The sequence below is a fragment of the Cajanus cajan genome, chromosome 4, assembly GCF_000230855.2.
Source record: "Cajanus cajan strain Asha chromosome 4, NIPB_CcT2T_4, whole genome shotgun sequence".
NCBI classification, from domain to species: Eukaryota; Viridiplantae; Streptophyta; class Magnoliopsida; order Fabales; family Fabaceae; genus Cajanus; species Cajanus cajan.
The window spans coordinates 67322994-67346648 of NC_138520.1; positions in this window are offsets into that span (position 1 = coordinate 67322994).

Genomic DNA, 23655 nt, shown 5'->3' on the forward strand with positions numbered 1-23655 from the left:
AAAAACAACAGCTGTCAACTCCAAGTCATGAGTGGGATAATTCCTCTCATGATTCTTCAGTTGCCTTGAAGCATATGCCACCACTTTCCCGTGTTGCATCAGCACACACCCAAGACCCTGGTGAGAGGCATCACAGTACACATCAAAGGGTTCACCAGAATCCGGCAACACCAACTGATGGAAATGGTAAGGAGGAGTGATGAATGTTCTTCTCCTTAGCTCTCCTTATGCATGGATCTTCTTCAAGGAAATAGAAACCAACGTGATGAACACTAGATGGAGGAGATTCTCGGATAGGAAGAAGGCTTAAGCCTTGGATGGAAGCATCCAAGCTTAAGGTGCAAGGGAAAGCTCACTTCAAAGAGGAGGAAATCCTAGAAGGGTTCCTAAGGTGAAGCTTTCTCTCATGGTGACTCTTGAACGAAATTTGGCTGAATAAGCTCTCAAATTTCATTATTCTCAAAAGTGAATACAAAGAGTGGAAGAATCACTTAAGTAGGGTTCCAAGTGTGCAACTTTGGGTGCCTAAATCCAAGGCTACATGTGGCGCCCAAAATTTGAATTCAAACTTGAAATTTGAATTCAAATTTTGGCTCCCATGTGCTAGTCCGAAAATTTAGGTGCCTAGATGCATTTAGGTTTGATTTGAGAGTTATTTAGGGTTAATTTGAGTGGCACATGTTCAGCCACCCATGGTGCTAAACATGTGACTCAAATGTAACTTAAATGACTTCCAAATTAAACCTAGTTTAACCTATTTTACCTATTTAAGTAATTCTTGTGTATTCCTAATCTAATGACCTAAATACATTGGTCAAACAAATACAATGGAAAGGAAAAATTACAAGAATGAAAATGAGCCCAATATTGGGTACCAAAAGCCCAAAGGCCCATGAAGCCCAAAACTAGGCCCAACTAGCCTAAAACCTAAAATGCTACTCTATGTGGTCCAAAATACAAGACCAAAATATATGATACCTATACTAACATGATGTATACAAAACATATGAAAATAGCTATAACAAAATATGGCCCATGAAAAGTTCAACTTGGGCCTTCCCAGGCCCATCAGGCCCATTGGGCCCTGACTGGCCCAAACCTTCATGTCTAGCCAACTCCTCTTGGCTCCTTCAATATGTCACCTCTTGCCTTCCTAGGCATGATTCCATCATCCCCTCCCTCTTGAAAAGGATTTGTCCTCAAATCACGAGGATGCATGGAATAAGAAACATCACCTACATACACAACAAACCATGTATAAGAGGTGACATGTTTATGATGAGAAAATGGATTATGGATCCTAAGAGGAGTCCTTATATCTAGCCTAAGAAAAAATAAACTATCAAAATTAGACTCCCTAAAAGTAGAAATAGGCTCCTCTCCTAAGCATAACCTAGAAGTAAAACCTAAGAATGTAATAACACTATGACTAAGACAATGAAAAGAATGATTTTTAAACACTACAATATCTTGCCTAAAATACCCTAAATGGTAGCCTAGGCTTTTCCTAAAATATAAAGAAAAGAATACTAGAAAACGTCCTAAACAATTTTGAATCATATTGTTTGGTAGATAAAATGTCTTGGAAAATCTTGAAAACTCATATAAACTATTTTTGTCTTGTAGGGAAGGGTGCAAATTAAGTTCAAATAAAGATGAACTTCCCATAAGATCAAAAATAGAATATGAAATATGACAAGATGTATCTATCAAACAATATATTCCAAAATTTGGGTGCTTTATTAGAACAACTATGGTAGAAGGATTCCTAAAGGGAGGAAGGCTATCTTCCTTGGGCACCTCCAAGGAAGTAGCACAAGAAGTGGAACTAAATGTAGTCCACTCCTTCTTCACTACATCTTGAAGTTGAGATTCATTTTTCTTTAGAATGATTTGTTCTTGAATCTCTACTTCATGACTAGTGGTATGATTAAGGTAAGAGTTAAGGTCTTTATTTATGAAGAGAGTATTTTGTAAATGATTTTTAGTGGTAGAACAACTCTCTTCACTCACAAGTCCTTTAGAGGAATTATTTTCCTCCTTACTGTTCCCTAAGAGCAATGCCTTTTTTCTTTCTTTTTCTCTTGTTTTTCTCAATTTTTCTTTTGCTAAAAGTTTTTCTCTCTTTTGTTTAATAATGTGAATTTCTTCCTCTAAAATTGCAATTTGTGCTTTTTTTTCAAGTTTTTCTTTTTCTTTTTGTAAAGCTTCTTGCTTTGTCCAAGGTGTTAGTGATTTAAGCCTTTGAGTAGAATGTGAAAAACCTTTTGGAGAGCTTAATTCACTACCACTTGAGAAATATTTTCTCATGATTAAACAAAAGAATTTTTTTGTATATGCTATGCAAAAAGTTATAAAATGTTTTTTGGTATTTTCTAGGAATGAAAATAACACTTGGAAGTCTAAGTGTACAAGTTGCACTATCAAGGGAGGTGAGCTACAAAGAGCCACTTAATAACCAAGCCTTTTCAAGTGGAAATCACTAAACTCCTTTGTGGTATCTCCAATTCCCCAAAACTTTTCACAAAAATTTTGAATGCTTTTTCACAATTTGTTTGTTTTTTTTTAGACTAAACTAAACGTGAGCAAGTAAATCTACACAAGTCTAGACGTTTCAAGGTAGCAAAATAAAGCAATTAAAAGACAAAGAACTTAAAGGAAACAATGTAAGCAACTAGTCGGATATCCTAAGTGGAAGCTTGAAACATATGAAATTTCCAAGCCACTTCCACTAGCACTACACGTGAGGATGCTAACAAGGAGTTAGATATACCTGACCAGCTTCTTAATACTCCCTCCAATCTTTACAAATTGATTTTAAAATACAAGAGAGATTGCAAAATTTAAACTAGCCTAGAAAGCAATAAATGGCGGTTTTGGTGACCAATTTAGTGACGGATTGTTGTGCAAATTTTCCAACACTTAATCAAGTGTTTAATCCGCCACTAATCCTTCAATATGATGCTACTGGACCTGCAAAAGAAACACAACAAAGAGGTTAATGGTGGCTGCCTCACAAGGTTAAAGGAATGGTCACTCAAGTGAAGGAAGTTTAGGAGAAGTTTTGGTCACTAAATTAGGTCAAATTTTTAGGTCTTAGTGTCCAAACTTTTCCTACTCTTTGTTGAGCAATGCTTGATCCTTGAGCAAGGATTTGAGGCCACTTCCAGCACAGGGAAATTATTGAAAGAAAACAAGACAAGCAATAAAAGCACAATTTGAAAAGCTTATACCAAAATTAAGAGTAATAGATGTATATGACAAGACTCAAAGAGGTTCAACAAGTAAAACTGAAAATTAAGACTCCAAATAAAAGCTAGCACTCAGAGAGAAGAGTTCCTAGATAGGTACTAGAATAGATGAACAAAACAAAAAAAATTTGAAGACAATTGGACAAGTATAGCAAAAGTAGTAGCCAAAACAATAACAAGGAATCAAGTGGATTTTTCAACTTGTATACCTCTCGGCTTTTTCCTTTTAATTTTCTTTCTCTATTTTTTTTTTAATTATTTCTTTTTCCAGTATCAAATTAAGAGTCCAGAGAGTATATTTGCCTTTTGTTTCAAAATTTTTAGAGATTCCAAGCTATAGAAACCGAGAATACAAATCAGCCAAAAAATTAGGTCAAATTTCAAGTGAGAATGATAAACTAGTGCACTAGTTTTAGGTTTTGGTTTGGATTCTTTTTGAACTATTTTTCTTTTGAACTTTAGGTCTTTTCTTTTGTTTAGGCTCTGTTTTATCTCTGTTTTTCAGCCTCTAAAATTTTTTTATTAAATTTGAATCCACAAGAAAGTGCACTAGAAATAGGATTACACTTGAAAATTTTTTTTAGAAGATTTATATTGTTTATTAGATACATCTCATGGTGTCTTAATTTCTATTTTTGATCTTAAGGGAAGTTCAAACTTCTTTGAACTTAATTTTACTACTTCCCTTCAAGACCAAATTAGATTCTATGACTTTTCTAAACTCTTTACACCCTCTTCCATCATGTATCTAACATATAATATGATCAAGGGTTGTCTAGGTAGTTTCCTTATTATATTCACCTTGTTTTCTTGTAGAGCCTAGGTTACTACATAGGGTACTTTAGGCAAGATATCTTAGTATATAGGACTACTTCATTAGTCTGTTATAGTTTTAGGACTTTCACATTTTTAGGATTTAGTTTTACACTTAGACTACACTATAGTGAGGATCCTATTCTTATGCTTAGAGAACCCATCCATCCAAGTCTAAGAACCCTTGGTAGGACTATAGAAGGGATTCCTCATAGGGTGCACTTTCCACATGTATTATATGCATATTTTATTACTAATGCTTTGCTTCTTATTTTTGTAGGTGATGCTATCCTTGTGGAAGGACCACGGGATTTGAGGACAAATCCTTTCGAAGGGGGAGGGTATGATGGAAATCTAATCCCCAAGGATCCATTTGGAAGAGGTAAGACCAAGAAAGGTGAAGGATGATCCAAGAAGGCTCACCCATGAAGACCATTGGGCCTTTAATTAGGTCCATGGTTAGGAAGCTAGAGGAGATTTCTAAAGAGGAGGTGCTCAAAGACCTTTGCTCATCATGAGCATTGATTATAGTTCCTCTTATTAGTCTCTTAAGTTTCCATTGTACATACTTGTATAGTTGTTTTCTTGTACCTTGTATATATAGTAGATACTTGTATAGGTGTATTTTTGCCTTTGTATTTGTGAGGCACTTTATTTCCTTTTTAGTAGCTATTGTATATTGTTTCTAGGGTAGGTTACTTGGACACTTGGACTCCATTTAACCTAACCTAGAAATACATTCTTTTCTTAGTTTTCTAGTAGTAGGATTGGGAGTGGCATTAGCAAGCTAGAGAGTGCCATTAGCAAGCTAGAGAGTGTTACTAGCAATTTAGCCAAAAGGTGGTCCTAGGCTAAAATTTACATATTGGGCTCATTTTACTCCTAATTTTTCATAGATTTGATTTAGCTAGGTTCCATTCACATTGGATGAACCTAACTAAACCAAATTAACAATTTCAAAACCGGTTGGAGTAAATTAATTCCAAAGAGCCACCCACCTAGATGTGTTCACACTTGTGTTCACACTTGTGTTCACACTTGGCCAAATTGCTTGGTTCTTCTCAAGCTTAGAAGCTTGAAGCACAAGCTTCTCCTTAGCTTGCTTACTAAGCAAGCTAAGTGAGTAGCTTGCTCTCCAAGCCTCTAGACCATGGATGGTTAGCTAGACCTTACCATGGTTCCTAGTGAACCATGGTTAAGACTAGCTTGCTCTCCAAGCTTCCTACTCCTATATTTTCGTTTTTCCTTCATTGTAAAACACTTTTGATGAATTAGAGATTGTATTTTCTGAGTTGAGTTCAGATTTCTCTCTTCCAAAAGTCCCTAAACCTCTTTGAGTGCATCCAATTCTCTTATCCCTTCCATAGAAGAGTGTGGTGAGAATTGAAGGGGCTTATCTCTTCTCCAAGGAGTGGCGCCTCTTGGGAGTGTTCTTCCACCAACCGTGGTGGCTTTAAGGCTTCCTCCTCCATAGGAAGCCTTAACCAAGCATAGAAAAGAATCAAGGAGTTCAAGATCTAGGGAGGAGCTTGAAGGAAACTCAACATCAATCCGGGTCTCCAACAAGTTTTCCATCACCAACACAGGAGAAGTAGTCAACCTCCTCTTCAACTCCTCAAAACTCTGCTCACAGGCATCTGTCCAAATGAACGGCTGCTCCTTCCTCGTCAGCTGGGTCAGGGGCGCTACTATCCTGGAGAATCCCTCAATGAATCGCCGATAGTAACCCGCCAGACCCACGAAACTCCGTATATCAGTGACAGTCCTCGGGCGCTCCCATTGCAACACCGACTCCACTTTAGCCGAATCAACAGCAATCCCCTCAGCTGAAATCACGTGGCCCAAGAATTTCACCTCATCCAACCAAAACTCACATTTAGAAAGCTTGACATACAACTGCTTCGCCTTGAATAAATCAAGATATCGTCAATGAATACCACCATGAATTTATCCAAGAACGGCCGGAAGATCCTGTTCATGTAATCCATGAATACTGCAGGGGCGTTGGTCACACCAAACGGCATCACGACATACTCATAGTGACCATACCTAGTCCTGAAAGCAGTCTTCGGTATGTCACCCTCCTTCACCTTGATCTGGTGGTAGCCCGACCTTAGGTCAATCTTCGAGAAAATGGATGCTCCCTTAAGCTGATCCATTGAATCATCTATCCGTGGCAGTGGATATTTGTTCTTAATGGTCAACTTATTCAACTGCCGGTAATCTACACAAAGTCGACTACCTCCATCCTTCTTCTTCACCAACAACACAGGAGCACCCCACGGTGAAACACTCGGCCGCACCAACTGCTTCTCCAATAGGTCTTCCAACTGACCTTTCAACTCAACCAACTCAGCAGGAGCCATCCTATAGGGAGCCACCGACACTGGCCCCGCTCCTGGAACCAAGTCAATGCTAAACTCCATCTCCCTAGTAGGAGGCAACCCAGGTACTTCATCCGGGAACACCTCAGCAAAATCCCGCACCACCTCAATTTCAAAAATTGCCCGCTCGGTCTCAACACTCAACGCCGCAAGCAGAAGACAACACTCTGCCCCACCTCTCAACAGTGATTCAGCTTGGTTAGCTGAAATCAACAACTCATCCTCCTCCTGGGGAAAGATCAACCGCCTATTGGCACAATCTATAAGGATACGATTGGCAGATACCTAATCCATCCCTAAGATTATGTCAATATCAACTAAAGGTAAACAAATCAAGCTTACCTTATACCTCTTCCCACTCACATCAATAGGGCAACCAACACACAACTCAGAAGCAACTATGGAAGTAGACGCGGGCGTCGACACTAGCAGTCTCAACCCCAGATCACACACAGGTACATCCAGCATAGCAACACAAGCATAAGAGATAAAAGAGTGGGAAGCTCCTGAATCAAACAAATATACCACATCCTTACCAGCAGCTCTGCCCTTCCCCCTCACCAGATCAGAAGAAGTCGAAGCCTCAGCACCGGTCAATGCAAAGACCCTACCAGCTGTGGTGGGTCTGCCACCCCTCTGAGCATCTCCTCTCTAAGTATCACTCCTCTGAGCACTCCTCTCTGATCTGGCCCTGGCGGAGCAGTTGGAAGATACATGGCCCATCTGTTGGCATCTAAAACACCGATTCTCTGTGTGGGGGCAATCCCTGATCATATGGGACCCACCACACCTGTAACATCTCAGGGCAGCACCTCCACCCTGTCCTCCTCCACCAGCAGCACCAGCAGGTTGCCTGATGACAGGACCCCCTTGATGTGGTTGGGGCCTATCATATGGCTTCCTCTAGTTCCCTCCCTTCTTGGACCCGGATGGCCCCTCAACAGTCTTTACCCCGCAGTTACCACCTTCCAACCGCTCAACCACCTTTGCCTTCTCCACCAAGGCTGGAAATTCAGTGATGGCCATAGGCACCAACACTCTCCTCAGATCATATTTCAATCCTTCTGCAAACTTCCGACACTTCCAAGCCTCGGCGATGCCTTGCGAATAAAAATGAGCTAGGTGCTCGAATTTCATCGCATATTCAAAAACGGTCATCCCTCCTTGGTGTAAGCGCATGAACTCAGCTTCCTTGGCATGTCTCACACTCTCAGGGAAATACTTCTCCAAGAACATCCTTCTGAAGCACTCCCAGTCCACAACCACCCCTCTGGCAGTCAGCATATGATGGGTACCCCTCCACCAATGCTCGGCTTCGCCAACAAGCATGTACACCGCGTATGCTAGCCTCCTCTCTTGAGAACATCCTAGCACGATGAAGATCTTCTCAAGCTCGCAAATGCAATGGTCAGCTACCTTTGGGTCTGCCTCCCCCTTGAACTGAGGAGGATGACACTTCCGAAACTCAGCTAGGTCCCGGCTCTCCTGCGACCCAGTGGACCTTGCTGCACCAGCTGCAGCTCTCTCTGCCTCCATCCTAGAAAAATAGGCATTTTGCTGTTGCATAGCCATGACCATCATCTCCATGGCCCTGGCTATCTGTTCGTTGGCTCTAGACATTGTCTACAAAAGCAACAACACCTTTAACAACAATATCTAAACCAACAACAATTCAACAATACAACAAAACACCACAACAACCAACACAGCAATCAACACATCAAGACATCACAACTCAGAGTTAGCACAACAAAAGCCTAAAGGAACCACCCCCAAAGAGTGTCCACTAGACTCGAACTGCTCTGATACCACTAAAGTGTAACGACCCGACAGGTCCTACACAACGTACTGAACACCGGAAACACTAGACAGAAAGAGCAAGTATATAATTATAGGGTCTAGAATATAAAAATATACAAAGCCTTAATCCGACTAGAGTTAGAGTGTATAAAAAACATCCAATCAAAATGAAATACATCGTTAATCACTGCATCTAGTAGCTACTACAACAAGACATCAAAAAAACAGGGCCAGCTCCGCCTACCAGCTGCCGACTCACCACGAACCAAAACACTTATTCCTGTTCTGCTCCCGTACATAATACGATCATAGCAGTCCAACCACAAGGAAACAGAAAAGGGTAAGCTAGTATAGAAAGAAACAACGTACAACAAAATTTAGGAAATTAGAACAACTTTAACCCCCAACACAACAACATTCTACTACCCATCAATTTATACAACCAACCAGCACATTAGATAATAATGCGTCGTCACGCTTATCACCTCGGAGATCTCCTACAACAACTCAGCCGTTTTGGCCTACAACAACTCAACCATTTAGGCCTACAACAACACAGTCATTATGGCCTACAACAACTCAACCATTAAGGCCTACAACAACTCAGTCAATAACAACACTGCACAACTATACGACTCAACACATCAACTTGCAACACTACACAACTACACCATTCAATATCAACTTGCAACACAACACAACCTTGCTACTCAACATAAATCAACCAACATTTATCTACTAGTTATCATCGATAGTTATCCACTGCAACTCTACTCAATATAGAACAACATAATTCAATACATAAAAGGAAATGTCTCATTTCCGCGCCCGGCGCCCTCGTAGTTACGCCCAGCGCAGTACAACCAGAAGCATGCACGCGCTCAGCAGGACTTAGCCAGAGAGCACAAGGCTCTCCTTCGATTGGCGCAATATCCATTGCGCCCAGCGCAGGCCAGGCAGAGACTTCAAGGAGTCTCCCTCGCCCGGCGTACCTAACCCAGCGCTCGGCGCGGGGTAGGCAGAGACCATCCCTTGGTCTCGCGCCCAGCGCAATTCAGAATTGCGCCCAGCGCCCACGAGGCAGAGACTCCCAAGGAGTCTCACACCCAGCGCGACAAGGGCCGCTCAGCGCAGCCTCTAGAGCCCAATAGCAAGTTACAATGGGTATCGCGCTTAGCGCAGTCCAAGTTGCGCCCAGCGAGGGCCAACCAGAGACCACATTCTCAAGCGCGCCCAGCGCACTCATCAAGGCACTCAGCGAGCTTGGCTAAATGAGGTCCCCTGGCGGTCACGCGCTCAGCGCAAAGCTCATCTACGACCCTACCAAGTTCGAAAATTTCCCCAAACACCTGCAAAAGTCACTTTCAAGTACATGCAATCCAGCCAAAGTATCACATTTCCATCCAAGAGTTCAAAAATGCCCTCTTTTCATACATGCACCCACAAAATCATAGAAATAAAAAATTCCCCCAAAAATCCCCAAAGTCCCCAAAACTCAAATGCCACACCCAATAGCCAGAAATTTGAAAATCAACACCAACTACCTGAGTTCTCAGACTCATTTCAACCAAACCACAACCTGAAAACTAACTTCCCTTACCTCGGGTGAAGATTTCCGAGCTTCCGAGAAGGAGGAATGGCTCAACGGAGGAGAAGAAACGGACGGAGAAAAGAGAGACTTCAGCTAGCTTCCAAATCACCACTACACAACACCTTGAGAGAGCAAGGAATAGAAGAACAATCAGAAGAAAGGAGAGAGTTTGAGAGAATGCGAGTGAGGGAGAAAAAGGTTCAGCGGGAAGGGGAAAAGAAGTGGGTCTTACAGAAAACACAGTGGCTCCTCTCAATTTATCCATCAAATCATCTATCCTAGGAAGAGGGTATTTATTCTTTATGGTAAACTTATTTAATTGACGATAGTCTACACACAACCTAAAACTTCCATATTTCTTTTTAACTAACAAAACAGGAGCCCCCAAGGTGATACACTAGGGCGTATGAATTGTTTTTCAAGCAACTCTTCTAATGGTTTCTTCAACTCAACTAATTCAGAAGGTGACATCCTATAAGGTGCCATTGAAATTGGTCCAGTTCCAGGCATTAAGTCAATCAAAAATTCAATCTCTCTGTCAGGTGGAAAACCAGGAATATCATTAGGGAAAACTTCAGGAAAATTTTGAACAACAGCTATGTTTTTTAAGTCGACTTCCTCTTTAGCTTCCATAGAGGACAAGATTAAATATCCTTGAACTTTACCCCAAGAAAACTTGCTTATTGGTTTGGATAATGAAATCGATAGGTCCTTAGAATCAGAAAATCTTACAGACTTTTCGGCACAATTGAGAAAGACATGATTAGAAGATAACCAGTCCATACCTAAAATCACATCTAATTGTGATAAAGGCAAGCAGATCAAATTTACAAGAAATTTTCTATCACCAATAAAAATAGGGCAATCTAAATAAACTTTATTGGCAATTATAGATTTGTTTGTAGGGGTTGAAACAATTAGATTAATCTCTAAAGAAGAAATTGGTAATTGGAGGTGTTGAACACAATCATTGGAGATAAAAGAATGAGTTGCGCCTGAATCATACAGTACATTTAAAGTTTTTCCTTTAATGAAACATTTACCTTGTATTAGATCGTTGTTTTGAGTCACTTCAGTTCCGGTCATGGTATAAACTCTCCTAGTCGTAGGAGGTCTTGGTTTGGGTCCAGAAGTATTCGCGTGCGCCTTTTGTTGTCCACACTCGGAAAACACATGACCAGGCTTTCCACACTTGAAACAAACAGGTCCTTTGAGATGACAGTCTTTAGTATAATGGCCCTGTCCACACTTAAGACACTTAGCTTGATTATTCATGGGTCTACTGGAAATTCCTGCAAATTGAGAAAATTGGGGTTTTCCTTTAGGTCGATCATAAAGTTTTCCTTCATTATTCCTTTTCTTGTTAAACTGAGGACCAAAATATTTTGGTATGTTATCCTTATTGTGATCAAAACCTTCCAGAAAACGACACTTGTGTATTAATGTGGGAAAATTAGAAATTTCTAATATTCCTACTGCCTTTCTTAATTCTGGTCTAAGTCCATCCTCAAATTTAATACAGTTTATTCTCTCATCAGGGTGATAAAAGAAAGTAGAATACTTTCCCAATTCCTCAAACTTGGAAGCATATTCTCCCACTGTCATGTTCTCTTGTTTTAATTGCATAAATTCTATTTCTTTAGCCCTCCTAACATCATTAGGAAAATATTTTTCAAAAATTTAGCTCTAACCACTTTCCATGTAATAATTATTCCTCCTCCTTCTAATAGTCTTCTAGTACTATCCCACCAATATTCTGCTTCTCCTACTAACATAAACACTGCATAGTTTACTTTTTGGTTATCAGGACAGTTCATGGCTCGGAATATCTTTTCTATTTCTTTAATCCATAATTCAGCCTTTTCAAGATTATATCCTTCGTCAAATTAGGAAGGTTTATTTCTCCTAAATTCAACTAATCCTTGTGACTCCCCCATTCCTTCCGGTCGTTGAGTCCTTAACAAGGTTGTAGCCATGTCTTTAATAGCTTTCACAGCCTCTATCAGTTATGTGTTTCTTCTTCCTGCCATCTGAAATTTTTATGGATTAGTTTACCATACTAGAAACATGGTTAGCACATTTTCCCAAGTTACACACAGAATGTTGCTCTGATACCATTAAATTGTAATGCCTAGTCGTATTAATATTAATTTCAATAACATACGTATATATATATATATATATATATATATATATATATATATATATATACATATATAATATTTATATATAGAAAACACATGTATAGTAATAATATTATACATAATAACATATTAAAAATATTCACCACTACGTGCGTAGTTACTTACTTTTACATATATATTACATATTATTAAAAATATTTACAATACGTGCCTATTTACATATCATAGTTTCTTTTTCTACTTCTATTATAATATTTACATGGGTGGTTGAAACAAATTTACAATTGGATTCACATGGTTAGCCGGCGGTAAAAAGAAAGTGACTATTATTGGGTCGTCGATCACTGTAGGGACTTCTTGGTTTGGAGAGAAGGTAAAAGTCGACACCCCACTCCATTAAATGTGACTGCGTTTGCTACCGCATCTACATTCCTTGTAGTTCCAGAAAATATTGCAGAGATCACTGAGGGAAAAGGTCCTGGAATGTGGGGCGCATCCATCTATATATATATATATATATATATATATATATATTTGTTTTTTTATATATAAATTAATACAAATTTTACACAAGAAATATAAGGAGTGAGAACAATTTTCAAAGAAATATTTATAATCACAGAGCATGCGTAACAATAGTTAATATTAGAAAATATATATAAAAATTTGAATTACACTTGCAGTGACTAGTCAAGATAAATGAGTATTACAATATCAACTAACAAAAGAATTTTTAATCTTAACTCCTTAATCATTTAAATCCCCAAGGTCAAACCTCCAGCTACAAATAATTCAAATTTTATCTTTTATGGTCATAGAATAATATTTATCTTTAAAACAAGTCAAAGATATTTTAATAAAATTATATTATAGTCAATCATAAAAACAATCACGCTAAATAAATTGGAGTATTTATCATTATTTAAGCTTTAAATAAATAACATATACGTAAATGAAATATATTAAGAGCATCAACCAAGTAAATGACAATGATAAACATTATAAAATAATTAAACAATATAAAATATGAACATATTAATAATTATTATGGATAAAAATAATCATAGATTAAGCAAATAAATGAGGTTAGGGACACCTCACTAAATAAATATATATAAAAAATAACATAAATAAATAAACATAGTAGTACATAAAATTTTAAAGAGATAAAGTTCTCTTCCCCCTTACCTTAAAATAAGTAAATTTGCTACGTTTTCACTATTTCTCTTTTTACGTTCCCGTTTGCACTCTTTCTCTCCGTTCAGTTTGTGTTCGAATGTTTCAAGTGGTTACTCCTATTTATAGGGGTGTAATACCCCTTGATTACGTAAGATCATGCGTCATAACCTACATTATCAACTGATGTGCTGTTCAGTAATTGCTCTACACATATACGTTATTATCTACTGCTCTGTACTTATTTATCTACTGCATCTCATATTCATATTTATCTACACCTATTCATCATTTCACTGCACCTCATATTCATATTTATCTACACCTATTCATCATTTCACTGCACACATGGCACACGTGCACCACTCACCACACATCTCATATTATCTACACCTATTCATCATTTCACAGCACACACGTCACACATACACGCAATGCACCACATCACTTATCTTTTATTATTTAATTTAATTATATTTAATTACTTATTAAAATATATAAGTTATTATATACATTATAATAGATAGTTTTATATATAATTATAATATTATAAATATTTATAATATTATTGGATATCATATATATATATATATATTTATATATATGTGTATTTAAATATGATTATTTATATATTTATTTATATATACATGATGATTAAAATATTATTCTAAAAATGTGAATTATAACTATCTAAAAAAATAATAATACAACTAATTTTATTTATTTTAAATAAGGTAACTAAAATTTAAAAGAAATATTATTATAAAAAATATATATATATATATATATAATATAAAATTGAGAATGTTGTATCACAAATTTAGAATATTACAGTAATGTAACCAAACATGAAAATCTTTAATTCTTGAAAATCTTATATGAATATTCCCAAACATCTTTATAAGTAACCAAACATATTTTACCTATTTTTAAGAATCATGATTCTCATTATTTATGATTCCTAATCATGATTCTTGAGTATGAAAAAATTTCTCTACTACCAAACGTCCCTTAGTAAAAAGACGAGTTACAATGAGAGTAAAGAAAAAAAAATGAAGATTAACTAATTTTGCTGGTTAAGGTTAGATACTGTAATGTAAATCAAGTATATTTCATGGTTTTACACCGTATCGGTAGAAAATCATTAGAACCAATCAAAATTGATCAAGTCAATTTGAATCCATCCAATTAAAAAATTTAAAATTTTTAAAATTTAACTTAAAATACTTTTAATAAAAGAAATTATAAATTAGAATAAATTTTTAATATTTATCTTATAAATATAATTTAATTATTTATATTACTTTATAATTTTTAATATATATATATTTTTTTATAATTTATATTATATTAGTCTGATACTTTTTATTCTAAACGTAAATTTGTTATTATTAACTAACGTTATTATATTTTATTAAAACTTAAACTTAAATACTGTGACGTAGCAAGTTGGTGTTTCAGTAGCTCAGAACGGGCCGTTCCCAATCTGGAACGGGCCGTTCCAAGCTATGAAAATGACTTGTATATCGTGGTTGAGAATGGGCCGTTCTGGAGGGAGAACGAGCCGTTCTGAAGGGGAGTACGGGCCGTTCTGGATGGAGAACGGGCCGTTCTGGATGAGTTCCAGAACGGGCCGTTCTGATTTTAGAACGGGCCGTTCTGCATGCGATTTTTGCACTTGATGAAGGGGTGCAGAACGGGCCGTTCCAGTTTCGATACAGGCCGTTCTGGCCACTCTGGAATGTCTTTAAATAGAGGTTGTGGGCAATTGAGGAGAGGAGTTTTTTTAGAGAGAAGTTATAGAGAGAAGGGCTTTGGACTGGAAAGCTGACTTTTGAAGGATTGAAGTTCCGAGTTGAGCTTCGGAAAGGGGATTCTGCTTCTTGACTATCCTGATCCAATCTTCAGGTAAGGGAAGCTAGGATTTCTTGCCGGTTGTGTGTTGTAGTGAGCTAGGACTCACGAATTGCTGAGATTTTCAAAGTTTTTGAGCTGTTTTGGATGAAAACTCATTTTTTGGGTTTTTGGTGAAATTTAGGATTTTCATTATTTATGGTTTCATGTGGGTAAAGCTTGTATTTTTGGGTTGTTTGATGAAAATGTGATGTTTTGGGCCAATTGCATGTGTTTCGAAAGCTGATTTGGTGCAGGTTTGGAAGAGATTTTTGAAGTTTGAGGGTTGCTGCTAGGTATCACGCCAGGCACAGTTATTCGCGCCGGGTGCGTGACCACTAGAGGGCTCCATTGGGCAAGCCCGCCGGGCGCAGTGGTGTATGCGTCGGGCGAGCTTGAGGGTGTGAGCCTCTGATGGCCCACGCCGGGCGTGGTTGGACCGCGCTGGGCGCGATATCAGTAAGTGACATTGCTTGGGGATTTCTGGTGTGGCGCCGGGCGTGAACTTGTCTCGCCGGGCGTGGAGACTCCTTGGGAGTCTCTGTCAGTGGTGGCGCCGGGCGCAATTTATATTGCGCCGGGCGTGAGATTTTGAAGAAGTCTCTGCTTACCCTGCACCGAGCGAGGGTTTGCACGCCAGGCGTGTGAGACCTTCTGAGGTCTCTGCCTCCTAACATGCCGGACGCAATGAGAATTGTGCCACGCCGGGAGCGACCATGAGCGCGCCGGGCGCAGACATGATATTTGATGTTAAGCTGTTATGTGTAGAAATGTGATGATACATATGCTGAGCTGAGCTGTAGTTGTTAAATATTGCTGTGCTGACTAGTTGATACTGCTGAATTATGATGTTGAGCTGAAATTGATGAATATGTCGTGCTGTTAGATGTTATTGCTGATTAAGGATGTTTAGGTTGTGTTGTGAGCTGTGTTGTATGCTGATTTAAGCTGTATTTGATGTATATTGTTGTGTTGTAAGTTGTTTAGCTGAGCTGTAAGCTGCTATTGCTGTATGCTGATATTGCTGTGCTGTAAGTTGTTTAGCTGAGCTGTAAGCCGCTATTGCTGTATGTTGATATTGCTGTGCTGTAAGTTGTTTACCTGAACTGTAAGCCGCTATTGTTGTATGCTGATATTGTTGTGTTGTGCTGAGCTGTATGTTGTTATTGACACTAATGTGGTGCTGTTATAGCCGTTAATTCGGTGCTGTTATTGCTGCTATGCAGTGCTGTGCTCCGTGTTGATAGGAGCTATTGTAGGCCGTAAGGCTGAGCTGTTGATCACTAAGACTAGAGGAGATGTTTTCAAAATTCCTCATCCCATTATGTGGATTAAGTGACTATGGTGCTCTTAGAGCCCAATTTGTTGAAAACCCTCCCTGGAAAGCTGATCCTTGGAGTGGTAACTTGTTGTTCTCCTCTAAGTTCTTAGTGGTCCCGTGTGTGGGCAAGGTCGAGGCACACATGTACAAACCACGGTATAGGGGCCAGGTCGAGCTATACCGCTTAGAAGCGACCAATACTAACTTATATGCGTGACGACGCATTATGTGTTTACTGCTGTTTACTGCTGTGTACTGCTGTTTACTGCTGTTTTTGCTGAAGGATGTGAGATGTGTGTTGTTATATATATATTAAGATGATGTTGTTAAGATGATTGATGTGCTGATAGCTGTAGCTGTTTACTATTCATATATATATATATATATATATATATATGTACGTTGTTTCTTTTTACTAGCTTACCCTTTGTTGTTTCCATGTGGTTTGGACTGCGATGATCATACTATGTATGAGAGCAAAGCAGGGTTAGGTTGGTGTGCTGAGGAGAGTCTGCAGCTGGCAGATGGCGTTTGTTTTTGTTGTTGTTGTTGTATTTAGCTACTTAGTGTAGCATTGCTGGTTGTATTTTGTACACTTTGACTCTAGCCAGATTTGGACCTTGTATATATATATATTCTAGACACTATATGTATATACTTGTTCTTTTCTGTGTGGTGTTCTGGTGTCCTGTACTGTGTGTAGTGACCAGTCGGGTCGTTACACTTTAGTGGTATCAGAGCAGTTCGAGTCTAGTGGACACTCTGTGGGGGTGGTTCCTTTAGGCTTTTGTTGTGCTGAGCTCTGTGTTGTGTTGCTTTGCTGTGTTGTTTTGTTGTGCTGATTTCTTCATTGATTGTTGTGTTGTTGATGGTTGTTTGGTTTAGTTATTGTATATTGAAGAGGCTGTTACTTCTGTAGATAATGACTAGAACCAATGAGCAGGTAGCCCGTGCCATGGAGATGATGGCTATGGCTATGCAGCAACAAAATGTTTATTTTGCTAGGATGGATGCTGATAGAGCTGCAGCTGGTGCAGCAAAGCCCGTTGGGTCGTAGGAGAGCCGGGATCTAGCTAAGTTCTGGAAATGCCATCCTCCACAGTTCAAGGGAGATGCAGACCCAGATGTAGCTGACCACTAGATCTGTGAGATGGAGAAGATCTTCGCTGTGTTGGGATGTTCTCAGGAGAGGAGGCTGGCATATACTGTCTACATGCTGGCTGGGGAGGCTGAGCATTTGATGGAACTAGGTGAGGAGATTGATGTTCCTTCACTTGATTCCATGCAAGGACCGAATGCTTCTTGAGGTTAATTCCTTGGAAGAAGCTTGAATCTCCATGAAAGAAGCTTCAATGGAAGAAAAGTCATGAGAAGTGGTTCGGTTACTTCTAGTTAGGGTAGAAGCTTGAGGAACCTAGGTTAAGGTTTGAAAAACCTTGGTGAAACCTTAAGGAGAAGGTTTTCTCTTCGGTTTTGGTAAGACTCTTGAGAGAGAAATCTGAAGTTTATTTCTCATAAATGTCAAAAGTGAGTACAAGTGTAGGAAAATCAAATATATAGGGTAAGGTAGCTTGTAGGAGAAGCTAACCTTAACCATGGTTCACTAGGAACCATGGTAGGGTTATCTTAAACTCCCACGGTTTAGCTAGCTTCTAGGAGAAGCTAACCTTGACCATGGTTCACTTAGGAACCATGGTAAGGTAAGCTAACCTTGCTTGAGTTTAGAAGCTTGCAAGACAAGCTTCAAACTCAAGAAGGAATGCTTGAGAAATTCGGCCAAGGAGAAGGAATCAAGCTAGGCGGCCCATGGTTCAAAATGCTCCTTGAATTGATTTGAAAATCTTTGATTTGGTTTAGTTAGGTTCATCATTTGATGATGAAACCTAGCTAAATCAAATCTATGAAAAATTAGGAGCAAAATGAGTCCAATATGTAAAATTTTGCCTAGGCCCAACTCAGGCCCAATTTCTAAGCACACCCTCAAGCATTGCTAAATGTCACCCCCTTTTCCCTACTGAAAAAATACAAAATGAAAGTATCAACTAGGGAGGTTAAATGGAGCTAAACTCTCCAAGTAGCCTACCTTAAAAACAATATACAATCACTAGGAAAAAGCAAGTAAAGTGCCTCACAAATACAAAGGCAAAATAACCTATACAAAATACTATACATAAACTGTACAATATAAACAAATAGAACTAAGGCCTTCTCTTCATGATAGAGCATTCCAAGTGAAGATTACCTTGGGCCTGACAAGCCCATTAGTCTTCTCAATATCCAGCTCTTCCTGTATCCTCCTAGCCATAGCTCTGGTCACTGGGCCCTTGGCCCATGGTCTATCAGCATTGGTGGAGAGGTACTCACCATATGCTTACTGTTAGAGGAGGAGTTGTTGATTCAGCTGGTCAAGCTGAATCGTTGTTGAGGGATAGAGCAGAGTGCTATCTTCTGCTTGCTGCTATGAATGTGGAGACCGAGAGGGTCATTGCTGAGATTGATGTGGTGAGGGATTTTGCTGAGGTGTTTTCCTGATGCGGTGCTTGGGTTGCCTCCTGTTAGGGAGATGGAGTTTAGCATCGACTTGGTTCCAGGTGCGAGGCCAGTGTCGGTGGCTCCCTATAGGATGGCCCCTGCTGAGTTGGTTAAGCTGAAAGGTCAGTTGGAAGACCTGTTGGAGAAGCAGTTGGTGCGGCCGAGTGTTTCGCTGTGGGGTGCTCCCGTGTTGTTGGTGAAGAAGAAAGATGGAGGTAGTCGACTGTGTGTTGATTACCGGCAATTGAGAAAATTGACCATTAAGAACAAATATCCACTTCCTTGGATAGATGACTTAATCGATCAACTGAGGGGAGCATCGGTGTTTTCTAAGATTGACTTGAGGTCAGGTTATCACCAAATTAGGGTGAAGTAGGGTGACATACCGAAGACTGCTTTCAGGACTAGGTATGGACACTACGAGTGTGTTGTGATGCCGTTTGGTGTGACCAACGCCCCGGCAGTGTTCATGGATTACATGAACATGATTTTCTGGCCCTTCTTGGATAAATTTGTGGTGGTGTTTATTGACGACATCCTTATTTATTCAAGGACCCTGGAGGAGCATGGTGAGCACTTGAGGTTGGTGCTGCAGATTTTGAAGGCGAAGCAGCTGTACGCTGAGCTTTCAAAATGTGAGTTATGGTTGGATGAAGTGAAGTTCTTGGGACATGTGATCTCAGCTGAGGGGATTGCTGTTGATCCGGCTAAGGTGGAGTCGGTATTGTAGTGGGAGCGTCCAAGAACTATCACTGACATTCAGAACTTTGTGGGTTTAGCGGGTTATTATCGAAGGTTCATTGAGAGATTCTTCAAGATAGTAGCGCCTCTAACCCAATTTTCAAGGAAGGAACAACCGTTCATTTGGATTGATGCTTGTGAGCGGAGTTTTGCTGAGCTGAAGAGGAGGTTGACTACTTCTCCTGTGCTGGTGTTGCCTGACTCTGGTGAACCTTTTGATGTGTATTGTGATGCTTCTCACCAGGGTTTGGGGTGTGTGCTGATGCAGAACAGGAAAGTGGTGGCATATGCTTCAAGGCAACTGAAGAACTATGAGAGGAATTATACCACTCATGACTTGGAGTAGCAGTTGTGGTGTTTTCCTTGAAGATATGGAGGCATTATTTGTGTGCTGCTCGGTTCAGCGTCTTCAGTGATCATAAGAGTCTGAAGTACCTATTTGATCAGAAGGAGCTGAACATGAGGCAGAGGCGGTGGATGGAATTTCTGAAAGATTATGATTTCCAGTTGATGTATCATCCTGGTAAGGCCAATGTTGTGGCGGATGCGCTAAGTAGGAAATCCATCCACATGTCTAGTATGATGGTGAAAGAGTTGGAGCTGGTTGAGGAGTTCAGAGATCTGAATCTCTGTGTAAAATTAGCTTAGGATCACATTAGTTGTGGGATGATTACCATAACTAGTGAGTTCTTGAGGCAGGTTGGACAAAAATAGTTGCAAGATGTTGAGCTGGTGAAACTTCTTGGTTTGCTGGGTATTGAGAAGGCTGTTGGTTTTGAGCTGGGCGAAGATGAAATCTTGAGGTTTAAGGGTAGGATTTGCCTACCTCATGATGCTGAGCTGAAGAAAGCTGTGTTGGAGGATTTGCTGAGGGCTTGTGTGTTAGACCACTTGGGAAGCTGGGAGGAGGCCCTACCGCTGGTTGAGTTCACGTATAATAATAGCTTTCATGCTAGTATTGGGTTGGGGCCGTTTGAAGCCTTATATGGCAGAAGATGTAGGACTCCTCTGTGCTGGTATCAAGATGGTGAGTCAGTGGTTGTGGGACCGGAGCTAATCCTACAGACTACTGAGGAGGTGAAGCTGATTCAGGAGAGGATGAAGATTGCTCAGAGTAGGCAAAATGCGTATGCTGATAAAAGGCGAAAGCCTTTGGAGTTTGCTGAAGGGGAACATGTGTTTCGGAAGGTGACCTCGAATTCTGGTGTAGGTAGAGCGCTGAGGGCAAGGAAGTTGACATCGAGGTTTGTTGGTCCCTATCAGATCATACAGCGTGTGGGTCCGGCTGCTTATCGGTTGGCTTTGCCACCGTCTCTTTCAAACCTACACGATGTATTTCATGTGTCCCAGCCGAGGAAGTATGTTCATGACCCTAGTCATGTGGTGGAGCTGGATGATGTACGGGTGAAGGATAATCTGACGTATGAGAAATTGCTAGTAACTGTGGTTGATTATAAGCTGAAGGAGTTGATGGGCAAGTCCATTGCTCTAGTGAAGGTGTTGTGGGATGCAGCTACTGGTGAGGCTACTTGGGAAGTGGAGCATCGGTGCAAGGAGTAGTATCCGTTTCTATTCCCAAGTAAACCTATTTTCGAGGACGAAAATTCTTATTTGTTGGGGGGTATTGTGACGTAGCAAGTTGGTGTTTCAGTAGCCCAGAACGGGTCGTTCCCAATCTGGAACGGGCCGTTCCAAGCTATGAAAATGACCTGTATATCATGGTTGAGAACGGGCCGTTCTGGAGGGAGAACGGGCCATTCTGGATGGAGAACGGGCCGTTCTGAATGAGTTTCAAAACAGGCCGTTCTGATTTTAGAACGGGCCATTATGCATGCGATTTTTGCACTTGATGAAGGGGTGCAAAACGGGCCGTTCCAGTTTCCGTACAGGCCGTTCTGGCCACTCCGGAATGTCTATAAATAGAGGTTGTGGGCAGTTGAGGAGAGGAGTTTTTTTAGAGAGAAGTTCTAGAGAGAAGGGATTTGGACTGGAAAGCTGACTTTTGAAGGATTGAAGTTCCGAGTTGAGCTTCGGAAAGGGGATTCTACTTCTTGACTATCCTGATCCAATCTTCAGGTAAGGGAAGTTAGGATTTCTTGCCGGTTGTGTGTTGTAGTGAGCTAGGACTCACGAATTGTTGAGATTTTCAAAGTTTTTGAGCTGTTTTGGATGAAAACTCATTTTTTGGGTTTTTGGTGAAATTTGGGATTTTCATTGTTTATGGATGCATGTGAGTAAAGCTTGGATTTTTGGGTTGTTTGATGAAAATGTAATGTTTTGGGCCGATTGCATGTGTTTGGAAAGCTGATTTGGTGCAGGTTTGGAAGAGATTTTCGAAGTTTGAGGGTTGCTGCTAGGTATCACGCCGGGCGCAGTTATTCGCTCACTAGAGGGCTCCATTGGGCAAGCTCGCCGGGCGTAGTGGTGTATGCGCCGGGCGAGCTTGAGGGTGTGAGCCTCTAGATGGCCCACGCCGGGCGTGGTTGGGCCGCGCTGGGCGCAATATCAGTAAGTGACATTGCTTGGGGATTTCTGGTGTGGCACCGGGCGTGACCTTGTCTCGCCGGGCGTGGAGACTCCTTGGGAGTCTCTGTCAGAGGTGGCGCCAGGCGCAATTTATATTGCACCGGGCGTGAGATTTTGGGGAAGTCTCTGCTTATCCTACGCCGAGCGAGGGTTTGCACGCCGGGTGTGTGAGACCTTCTGAGGTCTCTGCCTCCTAACACGCCGGACGCAATGGGAATTGTGCCGGGCGCGCTGAGCCCTGGTGCTCTCTAGTTGTGCCACGCTGGGCGCGACCATGAGCGTGCCGGGCGCAGACATGATATTTGATGTTAAGCTGTTATGTGTAGAAATGTGATGATAGATATGCTGAGCTGAGTTGTAGTTGTTAAATATTGTTGTGCTGACTAGTTGATAATGCTGAATTATGATGTTGAGCTGAAATTGATGAATATGTCGTGCTGTTAGATGTTATTCCTGATTAAGGATGTTTAGGTTGTGCTGTGAGCTGTGCTGTATGCTGATTTAAGCTGTATTTGATGTATATTGTTGTGCTGTAAGTTGTTTAGCTGAGCTGTAAGCCGCTATTGCTGTATGCTGATATTGCTGTGCTGTAAGTTGTTTAGCTGAGCTGTAAGCCGCTATTGTTGTATGCTGATATTGTTGTGCTGTAAGTTGTTTAGCTGAGCTGTAAGCCGCTATTGCTGTATGCTAATATTGTTGCGTTGTAAGTTGTTTAGCTGAGTTGTAAGCTGCTATTGCTGTATGCTGATATTGTTGTGTTGTGCTTAGCTGTATGCTGTTATTGCCTCTAATGTGGTGCTGTTACAGCCGCTAAGTCGGTGCTGTTATTGCTACTATGTAGTGCTGTGCTCCGTGTTGAGAGGAGCTGTTGTAGGCCGTAAGGCTGAGCTGTTGATCACTAAGACTAGAGGAGATGTTTTCGAAATTCCTCATCCCATTATGTGGATTAAGTGACTATGGTGCTCTTAGAACCCAATTTGTTGAAAACCCTCCCTAGAAAGCTGATCCTTGGAGTGGTAACTTGTTCTCCTCTAAGTTCTTAGTGGTCCCGTGTGTGGGCAAGGTCGAGGCACACCTGTACAAAGCGACCACGGTATAGGGGCCAGGTCGAGCTATACCGCTTACAAGCGACCAATACTAACTTATATGCGTGACGATGCATTATGTGTTTACTGCTGTTTACCGCTATGTACTGCTGTTTACTGCTGTTATTGCTGAATGATGTGAGATGTGTGTTGTTATATATATAGTAAACTGATGTTGTTAAGATGATTGATGTGCTGATAGCTGTAACTGTTTACTATTCATACATATATATATATATATATATGTACGTTGTTTCTTTTCACTAGCTTACCCTTTGTTGTTTCCATGTGATTTGGACTGCGATGATCATACTATGTATGAGAGCAGAGCAGGGTTAGGTTGGTGTGCTTAGGAGAGTCTGCAGTTGGCAGATGGCATTTGTTTTTGTTGTTGTTGT